Source organism: Heterocephalus glaber, unplaced genomic scaffold (genome assembly GCF_053883595.1).
Source record: "Heterocephalus glaber isolate CG9 unplaced genomic scaffold, H.glaber_assembly_v1.0 deba00001461, whole genome shotgun sequence".
In the NCBI taxonomy this organism is placed as follows: Eukaryota; Metazoa; Chordata; class Mammalia; order Rodentia; family Bathyergidae; genus Heterocephalus; species Heterocephalus glaber.
This window is the reverse complement of record NW_028258308.1, coordinates 34,513,325-34,530,991: the sequence shown is the minus strand read 5'-3', so window position 1 is coordinate 34,530,991 and position 17,667 is coordinate 34,513,325.

Genomic DNA, 17,667 nt, shown 5'->3' with positions numbered 1-17,667 from the left:
TTCATTTTTCTTGTCTGTTAGGAGTTCTTTTATATAGTTGGGCACACTAGTGTTTGGTGCATATATATTTATGATTATCATCTCTTCCTTTGGATTGTTCCCTTTATGAACATGTAGTGTCCTTCTTTGATTCTCTTAATCAGTGTTGGTTTGAAATCCACTTGATCTACAAAGAGGATAGCTACTCCTGCTTTTTTGGGGATTCCTGTTGCATGGAGTATGGTTTTCCACCCTTTAACTTTCATTCTATGAGTTTCTTTTTGAATTAAGTGTGTTTCTTGTATGCATCATATTGTTGGATCTTGCTTCTTCACCCATTCTGCCAGTCTATTTCTTTTGATTGCTGAATTGAGAACATTAACATTGATGTTTATAACTTATATGTATTTACTTCTCCTTTTCATGACTTTTTTTTGTTGGATTCTCTACCTTTGCATTTAATTTCTTGTCACGCCCAATGGATTCATTCTCCTGGGCTTCCTGGGGTTGTGATACTCATTGTCTTTTCCTAGGATATTGTCTAACATATTTTGAAGTGCTAGTTTGGTATACATCAAGTTCCTTAGATGTTCTTTGTCATGAAAAGTATCTTATTTCTCCATCAATTGTGAATGATAGTTTTGCAGGGTACATCAATCTGGGTTGGAGGCTGTTTTCTTTTAGGGCTTGAAATGTGTTACTCAAAGGCCTTGAGGGTTTGCATTGAGAAGTCTGCTGTGATTCTGATGGGCTTTCCTTTGTACGTGATTTGTTGCTTTTCTCTAACTCCTTGTAGAATTTTGTTTTTCTGTTGGGTTTCTGGAATCCTATTATATGCCTATGTGTAAATTTTTTTTTGATCAAGGCTAGTTGGAGTCCTATATGCCTCACTTATCTGTATGTCAAGTTCTTTTTCCCTGTTTGGGAAGTTTTCTGCCATCACTTCTGTAAAGTTTTTTTTATACTGTCTGCACTCTCTTCTGTTTTTTCATTAACTCTGATCAGTCTTACGTTATTCTTCTTTGCATCCTCTAGCAGCTGCTGGATTGATATCTTGTGGTCCTTTACTATTTTAAAGAAATTCTTTTCTGGGTCACTAATTGCAATCTTATCTTCTATATCTGAAATTCTGTCCTCACATTTGCTCATTCCGCTGCATAAACATTCAGTGGAGTTTTTAATCTCCTGGAAATCTGTTTGTATCTGTTTTATGGGTTCCATTTGTTTCCTATGTTAGGATTCCATCATATTCCTGAGCTCCTCTAGTTTTTTTTATCTATGTCCTCTCTAGATTTATCAATCATGTCTTGCACTATGAGCATAATCTCTGCTGTTATGTGAGAGATTATTTCTGATTTCATTTTTTCAAGATCCTCTTTTGTTGCCAATTCACGGAGTCCAGGTGGTTGAGTATCAGGTTGTTCCATTTCGTTTCCCTTTGGGGTTACTGTAGGTGATCTGGAATTGTAGTTTTGAGACTTGTTTATGTGTATTCACATTTCAGTGGGAGAGGAAGGGTTATGTGCTGCTGACGCCTGCTCAGCTCAACTCCTTGGAGCTGGGGGCAGTGGTACAGCAGCTTGGAAGGTTCACCTCCTCTGCACTGGGCCAGCTCTGCCCCTCATCCTGGATTTTTGCCCTTAATTTCATTAAGGTTTGCTGAGCACTGAGGACTGGAGTTTGGATTTATCTAAAGACTGGGATTTTTTGGAGGTGGATGCAATAGAAGAAGAGGTGGACAGGAGCAGCACTATGCTGAGAGATCATAGAATGTGGTCTGAATATAGAGGTAGAAGAGAAGAAGCTCAGGGACAGGCAATGATAAGGAAGGTGATTAGAGAGACCGTGTTGAGGTCCTATTACTGTTGAAGCAATGGCACTCCAGCAAGTAAGTTGAAGGACAGAGTTGTTAGGTAGTGAGAATCAGCTGGCAGTGGAAGAAGTGATATTGCTCTTGGTGGTAATTAGGGCTGGTATCTCACTATGAGTATAGCTGCGTGAAAGAGAGGATCATCAAAAATGAGGAAGTTCAAGAAAAAAGGACTTGTTGTTTTGTCTGTGGCATGTGCAAAGTTATTAAAATCACCTCAGATACTTGAGAGATGCTCAGGTGAGCCATACTGAAAACCTGTGGACCAGGTGTGAAATTATGAAATGAGCAAGGAGGATGTGGGTGGGCAATGCAAACAGTGAAGATGGGATGGGAACCTCGCACACTTCCTAATAATAGAGAACACTTACTGAAAAATATCCACAAGTCTGGGACTCTGCTAAGAGCTTCGTATTCATTTTCCCATTTATGATTTACAATGTATAATGAAGGAAGTCCTATTATTTTCTCAGATTTACAGACTGAGAAAGAGAAGTGAAGAAAGATTAATTTGGTCAAGTAAATATGATTAAAATCATGGGGCCATTTTGGATGCACCAATTCCAGTCCAGTGTCCAGGTTCTTATCCACTAAACTGTATCATCCCTCTATTTGGAATCCCACCTAGTGGTGGCTGAGGACCCCAAGTGGGAAGAACTTTGTCTGACACTATGGTAAGAAACTATAAAAGCCTAACTACTTAGTCCAAACTATGATTTTTTAGATTTTGGAGGAGGTCCTTATACATGGGACAGAGGTGAAAACTGCTATATGTCAAATAGCTACAAAGAAGAGAGTAAATTTCCCATATGCTGAGCAGACACCACTGGGAGAGAATATTATTTTTACTCAGCAGTTTGCTTAAGTGGCAGTGTGTTTGCTGATTTGACAATTCTGACAATACTCATTATGCAATATCCAAAACCTATAATGAGAGGGATAAATATGGTTAGGAGGGTTCCCCAAGCTACAATATACTGGAGCCTAAACTAGTGCAGACTACTGAAGGAAACAATACGTGCAGCCCTGGGTTATTTCTAAATGCCTAAAAAGGCTATTGAGAACCCTAACTCTAAAGTATAAGAGAAAGCTTTGGAAATACTATAAGTTGAGGGAAATCTGTGATCACTTCAAAGCTAGTAACAGATCCCCTTGGAGAGTTGACTCTTGTTTTTGGTCAAAGAATAAAAGCAAATTTCAGTCTGTGGCCATGGTTCCTCATCTGTGCTATGTTGAGTTGGACATACCTGTGTTATAATAAAGTAATTAAAAAGGCATATTTGTTGTTTACATACATTAGCTATATTATATATTTTATATGTAACCCAAGACAATTCTTCACTTAATGCAGCCCAAGTAAACCATATGTGTCCAACCCATAGACTGCAGGTCAGACACATCTGATCTAGATGAAGAAAACTAGGTATCCCAGACATATCCCGATAGAAGACCAGGGAAAGGAGACTCAGAAATTTTTCTTTAACTATGTTCCCTTTATGAAAGTATCTGCTCCTAACTGAGAGCTGTAGGAAGGGGTATGTCAATGTGAAAGGAGCAATGGCGCATCAGGGTGTAGGTGACACTTCCATAGTTAGGGGAAGAATTACAGTACCCAGAAAGAGCCTAGTCTCAGAAGATCCGTGGAAAGGCCAGACTAGAATAAGCCTGATAAAAAGTTGGAGGTGAGCACAGATATTGGGACTAGGTTTTAGAAATACAGATGTTGTACCTGGTAGAAGGGTTTGGCACTGAGAAATCAAATCAACAGTGTCATTGCTCAAGGGGGCGAAGAGCTTGTTCCAGGAATAAGTGGTTTCCAGTCACCTGGTTTTTAATGCCTTGATATGACATTGGATGCCCTTATTTTTTTCCCCTAAAATATCCACTTCTACTATAGGCAAGCTAAACATTATAGTTTAACAAAAAGCAAGAAAAAAAAACAATAATGTAGCCCCTCAGAAGTAGTGTTAATCTTTGATATATTCATTGAGTTTTTCATATGTATATTTATTTTTTTTTAAGATCATATTATACAAATGCCCTATAAATTACTTTACTCCCTTGGCATTGTACTGTGCCAAAATATTCAGAAAAAGATAATTCTTATGTTACATAAACTATTCCAAAGCATAGAAATTGATGGACAGTTTCCCAGCTATACAGCATTCTCACTAACAAACACCATGATATAAAATACTAAAGTATTCACAAATTAAATCTAATAACACACCATGACCAGTTAGGATTTACTGAGGAATATAAGAAGGTTCCAACATTGGAAAATCAATTCTTATAATTCAATAGATCAAAAGATTAAAGAAAGGAAAACCATGCTCATCACAATGACAGGTATTACCCATTTCTGAGTTTTTAAAACTTAAAATCTCTAGTAATTCAGAACCAAAAGAAAATTCTGTAGACTGAACAGAATTAACAGAAACATCACATTTTGTTTTTGGGGTTTTTTTGTTTGTTTTTTGTTTTTTGTTTTTTGGTGCCGGGGATCGAACTCGGGTCTTTGTGCTTGCGCAGCAGAAACATCACATTTAGTTGTAAATTATTAGAAATGTTGATGGTAAAGTTGCAAAAACTTTTAAAAAAGTGATACAGTTATCCTGTCACTACCCTCCACCATTTAAAAAAAAAATTTTTAAGATTCCAGCTAATGCAAAACACACACCAAGAGGAATAATTATTCAGAAGGAAGACGTAAAAGATGGTCATTTTTGTCCATCTAGGACATACAAGAGGAGGATAGTTATCCTCTAAAGCAAAAGACTGGAAAAGATAAAAGCCTCAATAAGGTATCTATGTAAAATACCACATTATAAAAATAAATTGATTTTCTGAACATTATCAATAATTTGAAAATTAGAGAAAAAGAAAAATCACATTTTCAACCACAATTACTATAAACTACCTAGAAATGAAAGTAATAATGTATGTGTAATATGTTTGTGTAGAAAATGATAATATATGTTTGAATATATGAGACTCAAGTTACTTCAAAGATATAACATTTTCTCATATGGAAAAACTTACTATGAATTTGCTTTTCCTTTTCAAATTAAACTATAATGCTTAGTGGGGAAAATGGCTTTAAAATACACGAATGTACTTTTATCTTCTCCCATTTCCTTCCCTTCGACCTGTTCATCCAGAGACCTCTATTGAATGGTAGGCAAATTAAGATTTTAAAGCAGATGTGCAAAGATAAAGAACCAAGGTTCATATTTTAAGTTCAGAAATAGAACTTTTGATTTCACAGCAAAGAAATCGTCTTAAAAGCCAAGGTTTCTTGAATGAGGAAGACAGTTTCAAAGTTTACATTTCTTCACATTTCAAGAACTAAATCTGACTGGCCTAGATCATAAAGCTTTATTGTTATGAACAGTGTGGATAGAATATAAGATGCTATGTCAGGGAAATTCCCAGAAGAGGGAAGAAATCCAGAGACCCCTTCCTTGGGATCCCTGAGAAAGGACATAAAGACCACTGCAATATTCGCAAATTTAAAAAGGAAATATTGAGATGTGCATTTATATGGGGCAGGTAAATAATATATAGTCACACAATACAATAATATGTAGAATTTTAAAAGATTGAAAAAGTAAGTCACAGAACCATACATACAGCACAATTCACATTTGGCTCAAAAACTATGCCACGAGACTACTTGCATTCCCATAAACATGTTTACAGAATCATTCATAGTGATCACAGATTTTTGTACTGTATGATCATACCTTACTTTTCTACTGCTCAATACTTGATATTATATTTTTATATCATAGTAAACTGTTTTAGACATACATCTTGGGCCATTTGTTTGATGCCTGTGGTTCAGTGATTTCCATCAGATAAATTAATAGAACTAGAATTACAGAGACAAAATGCAGGCAAAATTTTAAGGCTTTTGACATCATTAACAAGTGGTTCTCCACAACAGTTCTGCCATCTGTGTGGTCACCTCTAGGAGTGATATTTCAAACAGGGAGAGAAGAGATGGGTTAACTTAGCTGGAATCATACATAGAAAACTTGAGCCAGAAGAAGTAATGATAGATACAATTCTGTGGGTAGGTTTTCAACACAACAATTTATTTCTTCAACTGTTCTTAATTATTGTTGCTACAGTAATAGCAATGTCTTTTTTAATTTGCCAGGTCAACAGAAGTCTTCCCAGAGAATTAGCTTAGCATACCAGTGAATAAGGAGAACTGGTGAAAAGAAAACTAAAATAAATATCAGAGCTAGGCATTCATATCTGACCCTATTTTATGTAATTTGTGTAAATTTGGGAGATTCACATCACCTCAGGTAATCTTCATTTCCTCATTGTACAAGAAGAGCAATATTATCCTATGTTGTAGTAGTAGTAAAATAGGATAGGTGGCCTATTTTACTACTAATAAGGACTTAGCACAGCGCCTGACAGAGAAAAAATTACATGTTTCAGTTTTCCTCCTATATAGCAAAAGATAAGTGAGTTTTATTCAGATAAAATCACTGAATTTCTTTGCTGTACACTGCTGCATGTGAGAGAAAATGGGCTGGATGAAACCCAACTTTAGCCTGAGCCTGGGAGGTGCTTTTCAGGGACACTCTCACTGTCACTAACTTCTGGTGTGCTCCTGAGCGTATCACCAGCTTTTCTGCCAAGGTATTTGTCTCATCTTTAATGAGGGCATATGTTCTTGAGGACCAAATCTCAACCTAAAGGGGACGTTGCATTATGTGCATTTTCCTAGAGGTAGGGTCCTCGGCTGTCAATTGCCTTGCAAACACTGTGATGCAGTGATCGATAGCAATGTTCTAGCATCTAGACAGTCTCTAGAGCTCATCCACACCTAACACTGTTTCAGGCTAAGCTCATAAATGGCTCTTGCTTTTGATTCAATATTACTTATTAATATTTGATGAAGCAATGTAATAGTTTAATGGTGATTTTTCCAGCCAAATTTGTAAGATTTTTCTTGGCTTTCCTACCTCCTTGCAGTTTTCTCACAGCCCTGGGAAAGGGTATGGTAGGGTATTGCTACATCAAAGGTTCTGATTACCTGAGAGGTTTCCTAGACTATTATCCTTCTCATTCTTCTTGGTTCCTTTTTTTTTCAAATGTTCTCTCTGTTGGCTAACTCACCAGAGTACAGATTAATTAATAGGTGGCAACACATTGCACCACTCACTGCCAAGATACATGATTAAGAAAAGAGCCTGTGGGTTTCAGGATCTTTGGTTTCTTTTCTCCTTTTTTCCTTCCAAATCAACCCTCTTGGAATACACAAACTCATACTAAAGACAAAATCAGATTATAATTTCACCGTGATTACAAATACTAAATGTATATGATTTTGCTAGTGACCAATATGTTTACTTGTGATATAAATTACAGTGTTAGAAGATTGCATCATAGGTTTCAGAGAAATAAAGTACTCATCCTGGTGATATTTAGCAGGATTCTCTCTGTAAAAGAGAAAATTATGCACCTGAATCCTGTCTTCAGGGAAATGATCAATTATCAGGACATGTAGGAATATAATACATGTACGCAAATAACCATAACACAAGGAAATAATTGATAAGTTGAAATTTAATACCAATTGAAAAACTGCTTACATTGCCCAATAGTCTGAAGGAAAGCTTTAAAATAGGATAAAGGAAAAAAATTGTCAGACACCGGTTAGCCACTGAGCTGAATTTTGACTCATAGGCTTCGGACACTTAAAATGCTGCTGTAGATGCATTCGGACAGAAGTGATGGCGGAAAGTAAAGAAAAGAATCTGAAAGGATTGAAGCCTCTTTGGAATATGTATTCATTTCAGTAAGTCTGGCCAGACTGTGGAGGATCTGGAAAGATTGAGAAATTTTTAGTTCATCGTATAAGCCTCAAGGGAATATAGATAATTTGTAAATAGGGAAGTAACATGACATGAGTTTATATTAGAAAGATTAATTTTTGACAATAGTTATTGCAGAAACCAGGTAGGGAAACAAGGAACTAAGAAAATGACATCAGTAATATAAAGAGGGGTAAGAGAAGGGGAAGGGTAAAATCAGTAATCTTGTCAACTAACTGAATATGGAAGACCAAGAAAAGTATAAAACATTTTGACTGCAGATTTAAGTCTCAGAAGCTGAGAGGATAGAGGGCTTATGGAAGCAGGACACTGAGACCCAGAAAACAGGACAAGATTTCAATAGGAACAGCCAAATGTTCAAACTTGTCATCAGAGGTGTCATTTTGAGAATAACAAGCTAAAGACCTACCTAGGTGTATATGTTTCAAGAGTTTCTTTTCACTGTTCTTACAGATGCATACACAACTAGGTAGCTTCTTCTTCAATATTGGTATCTCAAAATATTTAAATATATTTATTCCACTTAAAATTTGTTTCATAGGTATGTTTATATTATTATAACACCTTTGATTTTTCTATAATACTTGATGTCAGTTTCTGAAATATCATATAAAATACTGTTATTTTAAATTTTACTTTTTAATTTATATTTCAAAGATTGCAATCATTTAGCCAATAGCACTCTGTACTACTATTACTTTATAGTGGCATTAACCTAAGGCTACAATCATTAAAAAATATAAGAGTGTAGCAGGTAAGGTAGCAGGTAAAGCCACTCAGGTAGAAATCAGAAAATTCATCCATGCACCTTCAAAATTGCATTTGCAACTCAGCTCCAGTCAATGCATCTCATGAAAATTAAGAATTGCTCAAATCTCCTTTTTTCAAAAGAAAATTTAGATTTCAGGGAAATCCTTGATCTTAACACATTATGCAGACAAAATTTGTACATCTGGCCATATAGAAGAAACTTTTACTAAACTTTCTCTCACATCATAAATAGCTAGGATGCTGGGAAAACTATATGAATCCACTGCTTTCAGATATTTGATAACAAGTTCAGGACTATGATCCATGACAAAGATAAATAAATGAAGCCCTGGATTGTTTCCTGTAGGTGTGTTCTAGATCGTGGTCCAGAGGAGGAGCTCTAAGCAAAGCATGAAGGTTTTTCTAAATTGAGAAGGCAGAGATTGACATTAGGGGAAGCAAAAGAGGCTGGAATTGAAAGGAAAGAGGGTACCTGGGGGGAGAAAGCTACACAGAGGAAGAACTTCAGAAATCTGCATCTAGGTCCACTGGAATTGGTACCATACAGTAAGCTAGAATATGATAAACTCTACGATACTGGGGAAAAAAAAATCTATTGAATTTTAATCTACTTATACAGGACTGGAAGACATTAAATTCTTACCTGCCAGAGTGGAGAAAATACATTCAATATCTAGGTACTCAGAAGAAACTTAAGACAAGCCATACCTTAGTAGCAGAGCTGAAATAATTCTGAAAACTATTCTATATCTTCCCTAACAAGATTTTAAATATATCCTGAAAAGGATCAAATTGTTCTAAAAATTAGTTAATGATTTGTCAAAACAAAGTTCAACATTCTTTAAAGAAAAATAACAAAATCCAGCCTTCTACAAGATAATAGTGCAACATTCAACATGCACACAAAAATACTGAGATGTATAAAGAAGCTGGAAGATGATCACTATGGCCAGGAGAAATAACTATGGACTAAAAAAGATGAAGAAATAAGAGAAATGATTAAATAAGTACATCTTATAATAGCTTTCATAAATATCCTAACAGATTTAAAGGAAAAACTAAAAACATAAGGAAAGAAACACAAGATCTAAAAAGAATAAAATGGAACTTCTAGGGCTGAATATTAGGAAAATGGAAAAATCCCGTAGTACAATTACCAGCAAGTTAGACAAAATTGTCAACAGATTACAGAATGCAGAAAAGAACATCAGTCAAGGTAAAGTAATAGAAACTATACATACTAAGGAATAGAGATGAAAAACTAAAAATATGAATAAATATTGACATTCAGTGACATGTAAAACAATAATAATCTGTCTAATTATTATGTACCATATAATTCAAAAAAAGGTGGGGAAATACTATTTTAAGAAATAATGACCAATTAAACAATCTGTTGAAAAATTATGTATCAGTAGATCTAAGAAGCCTGACAAATCCCCAAAGAAGTAACCACCTCAATACAATCATAATCAAATTGCTAGAACCAGGAGACAAAAGAAAATTTAGAAATAGCCAGAGGAGACCTGAGATGTTCAGTGGTAGTGCACTTGCCTACTACGGGTGAGGCCCTGGGATCTATTTGTAGCACCATAAGAAACCCAAAAACCAGAAGGAAAAAAAAACACTAAAATAAACCCCACAAATATACTGAGGAAAATAAAAAACTTTACAATAATAGAATGGAACAAATAAAGGAAATTTATAGGCATCCCAAACAATGAAAAGCAAACAAACACAATTGGAACAACTTTTATGGCTAAAAAGAAAAGCTATTTCTTAAAAATCCTCCAAATATCTGCCAAGAGTAAAGGTGAAATAGCAGCATTGTGTGATATCTTCAAATCACAAGCCATGGGCAGATGCTATTGGCACCATTACTCTCCTGGGAGGGGAGTGTGAATGGGATGGCAGAGAGAAAAAAACAATTTGGCTAAAGAAACAAGGGTGACCAAGGTTGTCCCAGGTGAGAATCCTCGTCAGAAAGCACAATTCCTCAGAAAGCACAATTCCTGGCATCAAAATAATGCCTCGGTGTTAATGAAAGTCACTTACGTAGGAAAGAAAACTCTCCTGTCTTGGGGTACAGTGAATAAAAAAGCTCAGGGGTATTAACAGATGTTTGCCCCAAGATTATTAGTTTAATAGCATTAAATGCCCAGGAATACAATGGCTGTCCCTTTCTTTTTTTAAGGACCATAGTAAATGAGATTTATAAACATTTCAGAAGTTTTAAATTTATGATGTTTACTATGTTTTTGCCCAGATACTGTCAGACTATATCTCAAATGTTGGTTTCAGGTAGTTATATTTAATTTCCATATAACTGCCATCAGGTGTGTTTTGTCTTTGATGCTCCATGGTTGTTTGTGAAAACTTAAACAGTACTAAAATTCACAGGTTACCTCTGGAGAACATAAGTTTCAGTAGGAAAATTCCGTGATCTTTTAGTTCCCGCCGCAACATTTCCAAAGGCTCAGAGGGCAGGCTTTGCTAATCAGAGTTGAAGTAGCCCTGTGTGCAACTGTCCCATGAAGACAGCACTGTATGTCACTTTAAAAAAAATTTAAATAACAGCTTTATTGAACTTAAACTTGCATATTATACAATTTACATTCTTAAAAGTGTATGATTCGGTGGATTTTAGCACACTGACAGAGTTGTACAACCATGACCACAATCAAAGTTAGATCATTTCTGTTATCCTAAAACAAAGCACTCTACCCAAGACCTATCCTCTCCAAATCCCACCCCCCTAAATCTAGGCAACCACTGAGCTACCCTCTATCCCCATAGATTTTCCATATTCTAGAAATTTATTAATTTTTTCAAAATAGACCTTGCTCATAGCAACAATGAAGACGCTAACATAGCCAAAGAAAGGGAAATTCTGCAAAGTGAGATTTCATACCATATCAGAATGAAACTAGAAACCTATGGCAGAAACATACTCATACAGTAACTCTTTTTTTTCCTCTCTTTTTTCCTTATTGTTTGTCTTTTATCTCATATTTCATTTATATGTTAACTTTTTCATATATGGAAGACCATGCAATGTTCGAGCTTGTGTGTCTGATTTAGTTCTCTTAATGCTGTGGTTGCAAGGTGACTCCATTTTCCCTTGCTATTCTTTCCTATATCTGAAGTTCCACCACCAAACATAATTCCTCCCTTTTTTCCCCCTTACCTCAAGTCCTTCCAGTTCATTCTCTGAAATATTGTCAAAATCTGTCACTCTTTTATATCCCCAGGACTGTGGCTAGTTTTCCTAATTGGGATTTCTTTCTTTTTTAAGCTATCTTCCTTCCTAATACAGTGATTTCAATCTAGCACTCCTACCTAAATGTGTTTATTTTCTCTGGGATAAATTCCAGAACCTCTTCCGTGGTCTTTATTCTTCACAATTTGACCAATCCAGTTTCTAGACTTACTCATTGTTATGTGCCTTTGCTCCAAACCTCAACACTGAAAGTCTCTGCAAAATATTTCATACATTTTCCTTGACGATATATTAAAATTTGGTTCCTTACGGATATAGAATGTCTTCCCTGTTCACTGAAGTGGTGTTGTTGCTGGTGTTTCTCCCAGGGAATGAGAAAAAGGATAGTAGCTGTGTGTTATCAGAATTAGTGGTCAAAGAAAAAGAGTTCTGGATTAAAATAAATCTTGAATTTATTTCTTCAGGGTCAAAGAATAAGACAGGGACACGCTACAGATTCGAAAGCAAGAACAGGTTGTCTATGCTTTGGACAGAGATACTCAGAGGGCCTGCGAAGGCAAAGGACTATACAAGAGAACGGGACATTTCAGAAGAGGTATATATCCTTTGTTATTGAACTGAGAAGGAGTAAAGAAGAATTTCTCAGTGAAAGATGGAAGCAGACTGGTCACATGCTAATAGCTACTGTGAATGCATGTGGAGGTTCATAATTCAAAAAGGTGGAAGTCCTTAGCTCCATCTACAAAACCAAGAGGAAAAAAATGGCTTTTCCTATAAAACAAGAAAAACAGTGGGTCAGGAATCCTGATTTCTACTCCTTGCTATTTTATTAATTTGCTGATATTTTAGTCCTCTCCTTCTTTATAAGTAAAATGAAAGAATTGGATTAGATAAATTTCTAGTTTCTTTAGTCTCAAAAGAGTTATGATTCTAAGAAAAATAACTCTGGTCAGGCATCTAGAAATTTTGTAGGAGGTCAAAGTGAGTAGTGTTTTGTGTGTGGACTCTAAGGGAGTTTACATGCTTACTCAGTGGGTATGTATGGATCACCTACTATGTGCCAGCACTATCTTAGGGATGGGAGACAGAAGAGAAGAAAATATCTCTGCCTTCACTAATCTCAGATTTTAGAGAGGAGGAGGTAGAGGAAGAGAGAGAAAATAAGTATGACACCATATATCAGATTAGAAGATGTTAATGGTGACACACGACAGTGTTTAGAAGAGTGGTGGCGAACCTATGGCATGCATGCCCCAGCAGCTGAGCATCAGCCAACAGCATACACAGGGGCAGGGTTAGCACTTTGAGATCAATAAGAGAGTTTGGAGTTGTGGTTTGGGCACTCAGTCTCTAAAAGGTTTGTTATCACTGGTCTAGAATTTAAGAAGGGTTGTGTGGTGAGTGGAAATAGAAGATTAACCTAATAGAGTAACAGTAAAATGTTCATGTCTGTCTCCTTTGTGTTTAGCTTCTGACGTCTCTTCCAACTACTGTACTCCTGTAATTTGAAGACTTTCATTGCACGTGCTCCCTAGAAGCTGTTGTGGCTGAGGATCATGACAGAAGACACAGAGAGTAGTGGGTTGTTTGTGCAACACTCTGAGGGCTTCAACACTCCATCAAGGGGCTGTCAAGGACCCTGCTTGGCACTGACAGGTAATGTCTATAAACTGCTTTTTACCTGTTGGTTAAGATTTCCTTTTTTTTTTCTCTCTTTTTCATATAATGGATAATATTCAATTGTCAATTGCTCTTTGTCACCATCTGAACCTTTTTTTTTTGGTAGTGGGGATCGAACTCGGGACCTTGTGCTTATGTTTGCAAGGCAGGTGGTGGAACCACTGAGTGAAATCCCTGGCCCTGAACATTCTTAATTAACAATTTCGTAGAAATTTTTTCAACTGCTAAATGTCAAGTTTAAAACAAATGCTCCATTTTGCAGGTTCATTTTCTAGGTTAATTTCAGTATAGAGCAAGATAAGGTATAATATTTGTGTCAAAGAAAAGGAAGTCAGCATGTTCCTTAAGAACATGTATCTTAAGAAAATTGCAAGGGGCTTCTGAGCCACCATCTGTCCCCTGCTCCTGGCCAAGAGGAAAGGGCTTCTGAGCCACTGTCCCACTGTTCCTGGCCCAGAGGAAGGGGCTTCTAGGCCACTGTCCATCCCACCACTCCCAGCCCAGAGGAAGGGGCTTCTGAGCCACTGTCCCACCATTCCCAGCTCAGAGGAAGTGAGCTATGAAGGCTACAAAAGCAAAACCCCACACCAGGGTCAAAATGAGAAGACCTGTAAATAAGTCTCAAAACCAGACTTCCAGATCACCTACAGCAACCCCAAAGGGAAATGAGATGTAACACTCTGATACTCAACCACCTGGACCCACTGAACTGGCAACAAAAGAGGATCTGGAAACAATGAAATCAGAAATAATTTCTCAGATAACAGCAGAGATTGGGCTCATAGTGCAAGACATTATTAATAAATCTAGAGAGGAACTGACGAATATGATGGAATCCCAAAGAGGAAACAAATGGAATCCAAAAAACAGATGCAAACAGATTTTCAGAAGATCAAAAACTCCATTGAAAGTCTACACAGAAGAATGAGCCAATGTGAGAACACAATTTCAGATATAGAAGATAAGACTGCAATTAGTGACCAGGAAAAGAAAAATTGCTTCAAAATTGTAAGGGACCACGAGAAATCAATCCAGCAGCTGCTAGAAGATGCAAAGAAGAATAACATAAGACTGACTGGAGTCAAAGAAGAAACAGGAGAGAGTTCAGATGACATAAAAAAACTGTTCACAGAACTAAAGGCAGAAAACTTCCCAAGCAGGGGAAAAGAATTGACATACAGATAAATGAGGCATATAGGACTCCAAATAGCCTTGATCAAAAAAAAAATCTACACATAGGCATATAATTGTTAAGATTCCAGAAACTCAACAGAAGAACAAAGTTCTACAAGCAGTTAGAGAAAAGAAACAAATCACATACAAAGGAAAGCCCATCAGAATCACAGCAGACTTCTCAACACAAACCATCAAGGCAAGAAGAGCTTGGAGTGATGTATTTCAAGCCCTAAAGGAAAACAGCCTCCAACCCAGATTGATGTACCCTGCAGAACTATCTTTCAAAATTGATGGAGAAATAAGATACTTTCAAGACAAAAGGCACCTTAGGAATTTTGTGAATACCAAACCAGCACTCCAAAAAATTTTAGAAAATATCCTAGGAACAAACAATGAGGATCACAACCCCAGAAAGCAAAGCAGAATGAACCCATCTGACATGACAAGAAATTAAATGTAAACGGGGAGAACCCAACAAAAAGAAAAAGTCATGACAATGATAAGTCAATACGTATCAGTTATAACCATCAATTTTAATGGCCTCAATTTACCAATCAAAAGAAATAGACTGGCAGAAAGGGTCAAGAAGGAAAATCTAACAATATGTTGCATACAAGAAACACACTTAATTCAAAAAGAAACTCACAGAATGAATGCTAAAGGGTGGAAAACAATACTCCATGTGATGGGAACCTGAAAAAAAGCAGAGGTAGCTATCCTCTTTCAGATCAAATAGATTTCAAACCAACACTGATTAAGAGAGACAAAGAAGGGCACTACATCCCTGTAAAGGGAACAATCCAACAGGAAGTGATGATAATCATAAATATCTATGCACCAAACATTAGTGCACCCAACTATATAAAACAAATACTAAGGGACATGAAAAGTCATATATGCACTAATACAATTGTAGTGGGGGACTACAATTGTATTAATACCTTCAATACTTCAATACCCCACTGTCACAAATAGATAGATCAACTAGACAAAAAACAAGTAATGAAATACTAGAACTCAATTGAACTCTTTGCACTTAACAGATGTTTACAGAGTCTTCCACCCCACAAAATCAGAATACACATTCTTCTCAGCTGCACATGGGTCATTCTACAAAATAGACCACATACTCACACATAGAACATGTCTAAGTAAGTGCAAAGAAATTGAAGTTATTCCCTGTATATTATCAGTCCGTAGTGCAATGAAATTGGAGATCCATAGCAAAAGAAACCGGAATAATTCCACAAACACGTGGAAATTGAACAACACACTTCTGAATAACTAATAGGTCACAGAAGAAACTAAAGAAGAAAACAGACAGTTCCTTCAATTAAATGACAATGACAAAACAACATATCGGAATCTATGGGTCACAATGAAAGCAGCCTTACAAGGGAAATTCATAGCAGTGAATACGCATATTAGGAAAACAGAGCGAGCCCCATTAAAAAACCTGATGCTGAACCTCAAGCTTCTAGAAAAAGACCAGTATAAACCCAAATCTCAGACAAGGGAGGAAATTATAAAGATCAGAGGAGAAATCAATGCCATGGAGACTAAGAGAACGATACAAAAAAATCAATGAAGCCAAGAGTTGGTTCTTCGAAAGAATCAACAAAATTGACAAACCCTTAGCCAACCTTTTCAGAAAAAGGAAAGAAAAGGCCCAAATCCATGCAATTAGGAGTGCAAATTAGGAGTGAAATTACAACGGGCCCAGCAGAAGTCAGGAGGATCATCAATACCTACTTCTGGAACCTATATGCCAATAAGGTGGAAAACACAGAAGAAATGGACAGATTCCTAGATATATATGAATTACCAAAGTTGAACAAAGAAGACCTAAAAATTCGGAACAACCCAATATCAACCAATGAAATTGAAAATGTAATTAAAAACTTATCAGCTAAGAAAACCCTGGGTCCTGATGGCTTCACTGCTGAATTCTACAAGAGGAACTGCTGCCACTACTGTTTAAACTCTTCAATGAAATTGAAAGGGAAGCAATACTCCCAAATTCATTCCTGGAAGCAAGCATCACCTTAACCACCAAAGCAGAGAAAGACCCAACCAAAAAGGAAAACTATAGGCCAATCTCACTAATGAACATAGATGCAAAAATCCTTATTAAGATACTGACAAATAGAATGCAGAAGATCATCAAGAAGATCATACACCCTGATCATGTGGGATTCATCCCAGGGATGCAGGGATGGTTCAACATACACAAATCAATCAATGCAATACACTATATCAATAGAGCCAAGGACAAAAACCATGTGATCATCTCAATAGATGCAGAAAAAGCATTTGACAAAATCCAACATGCAATTATGATTTAAAAAACCCTACAAAGAATTGGAATACACACTCTACTTCAATCTGCAAAAAAGCATCTATGAAAACCCAACAGCCAATATCATACTAAATGGTCAAAAACTGAACTCCTTCACACTAAAATCAGGAACAAGACAAGGATGTCCACTATCACCACTCTTGTTCAATATAGTTCTGGAAACATTAGCCACAACAATTAGACAAGAGAAAGAAATAAAAGGAATAAAGATAGGCAATGAAGAAGTCAAATTGTCATTATTTGCAGATGACATGATATTCTATATAGAAGACCCCAAGAACTCCCCCAAAAGTCTTCTAGACTTAATAACCAATTCAGTCAAGTAGCGAGATACAAGGTCAACACACAAAAATCAATAGCTTTCCTTTACGTGAACAACAGACTCACTTAAAGAGAAGTAGGGCAAAAAAATTCTTTCACAATAGCATCCAAGTAACTGAAATACATAGGAATCAACTTAACTAAAGAAATCAAAGACCTCTTCTCTGAAAACTATAGCACTCTGAAAAGAGAGATTGAAGATGATATCAGAAAATGGACAGACATCCCCTGCTCCTGGGTGGGAAGGATCAACATAGTGAAAATGGCCATACTTCCAAAACTACTATATAGACTCAATGGAATTCCAATTGGGATCACAGCAACATACTTCACGGACCTTGAGAAAACAATCCAAAAATTCTTTAGGAACAAGAAGAGACTTAGATTAGCAAAAGCAATTCTTGGTAACAGAGACATCACAGGGGGTATC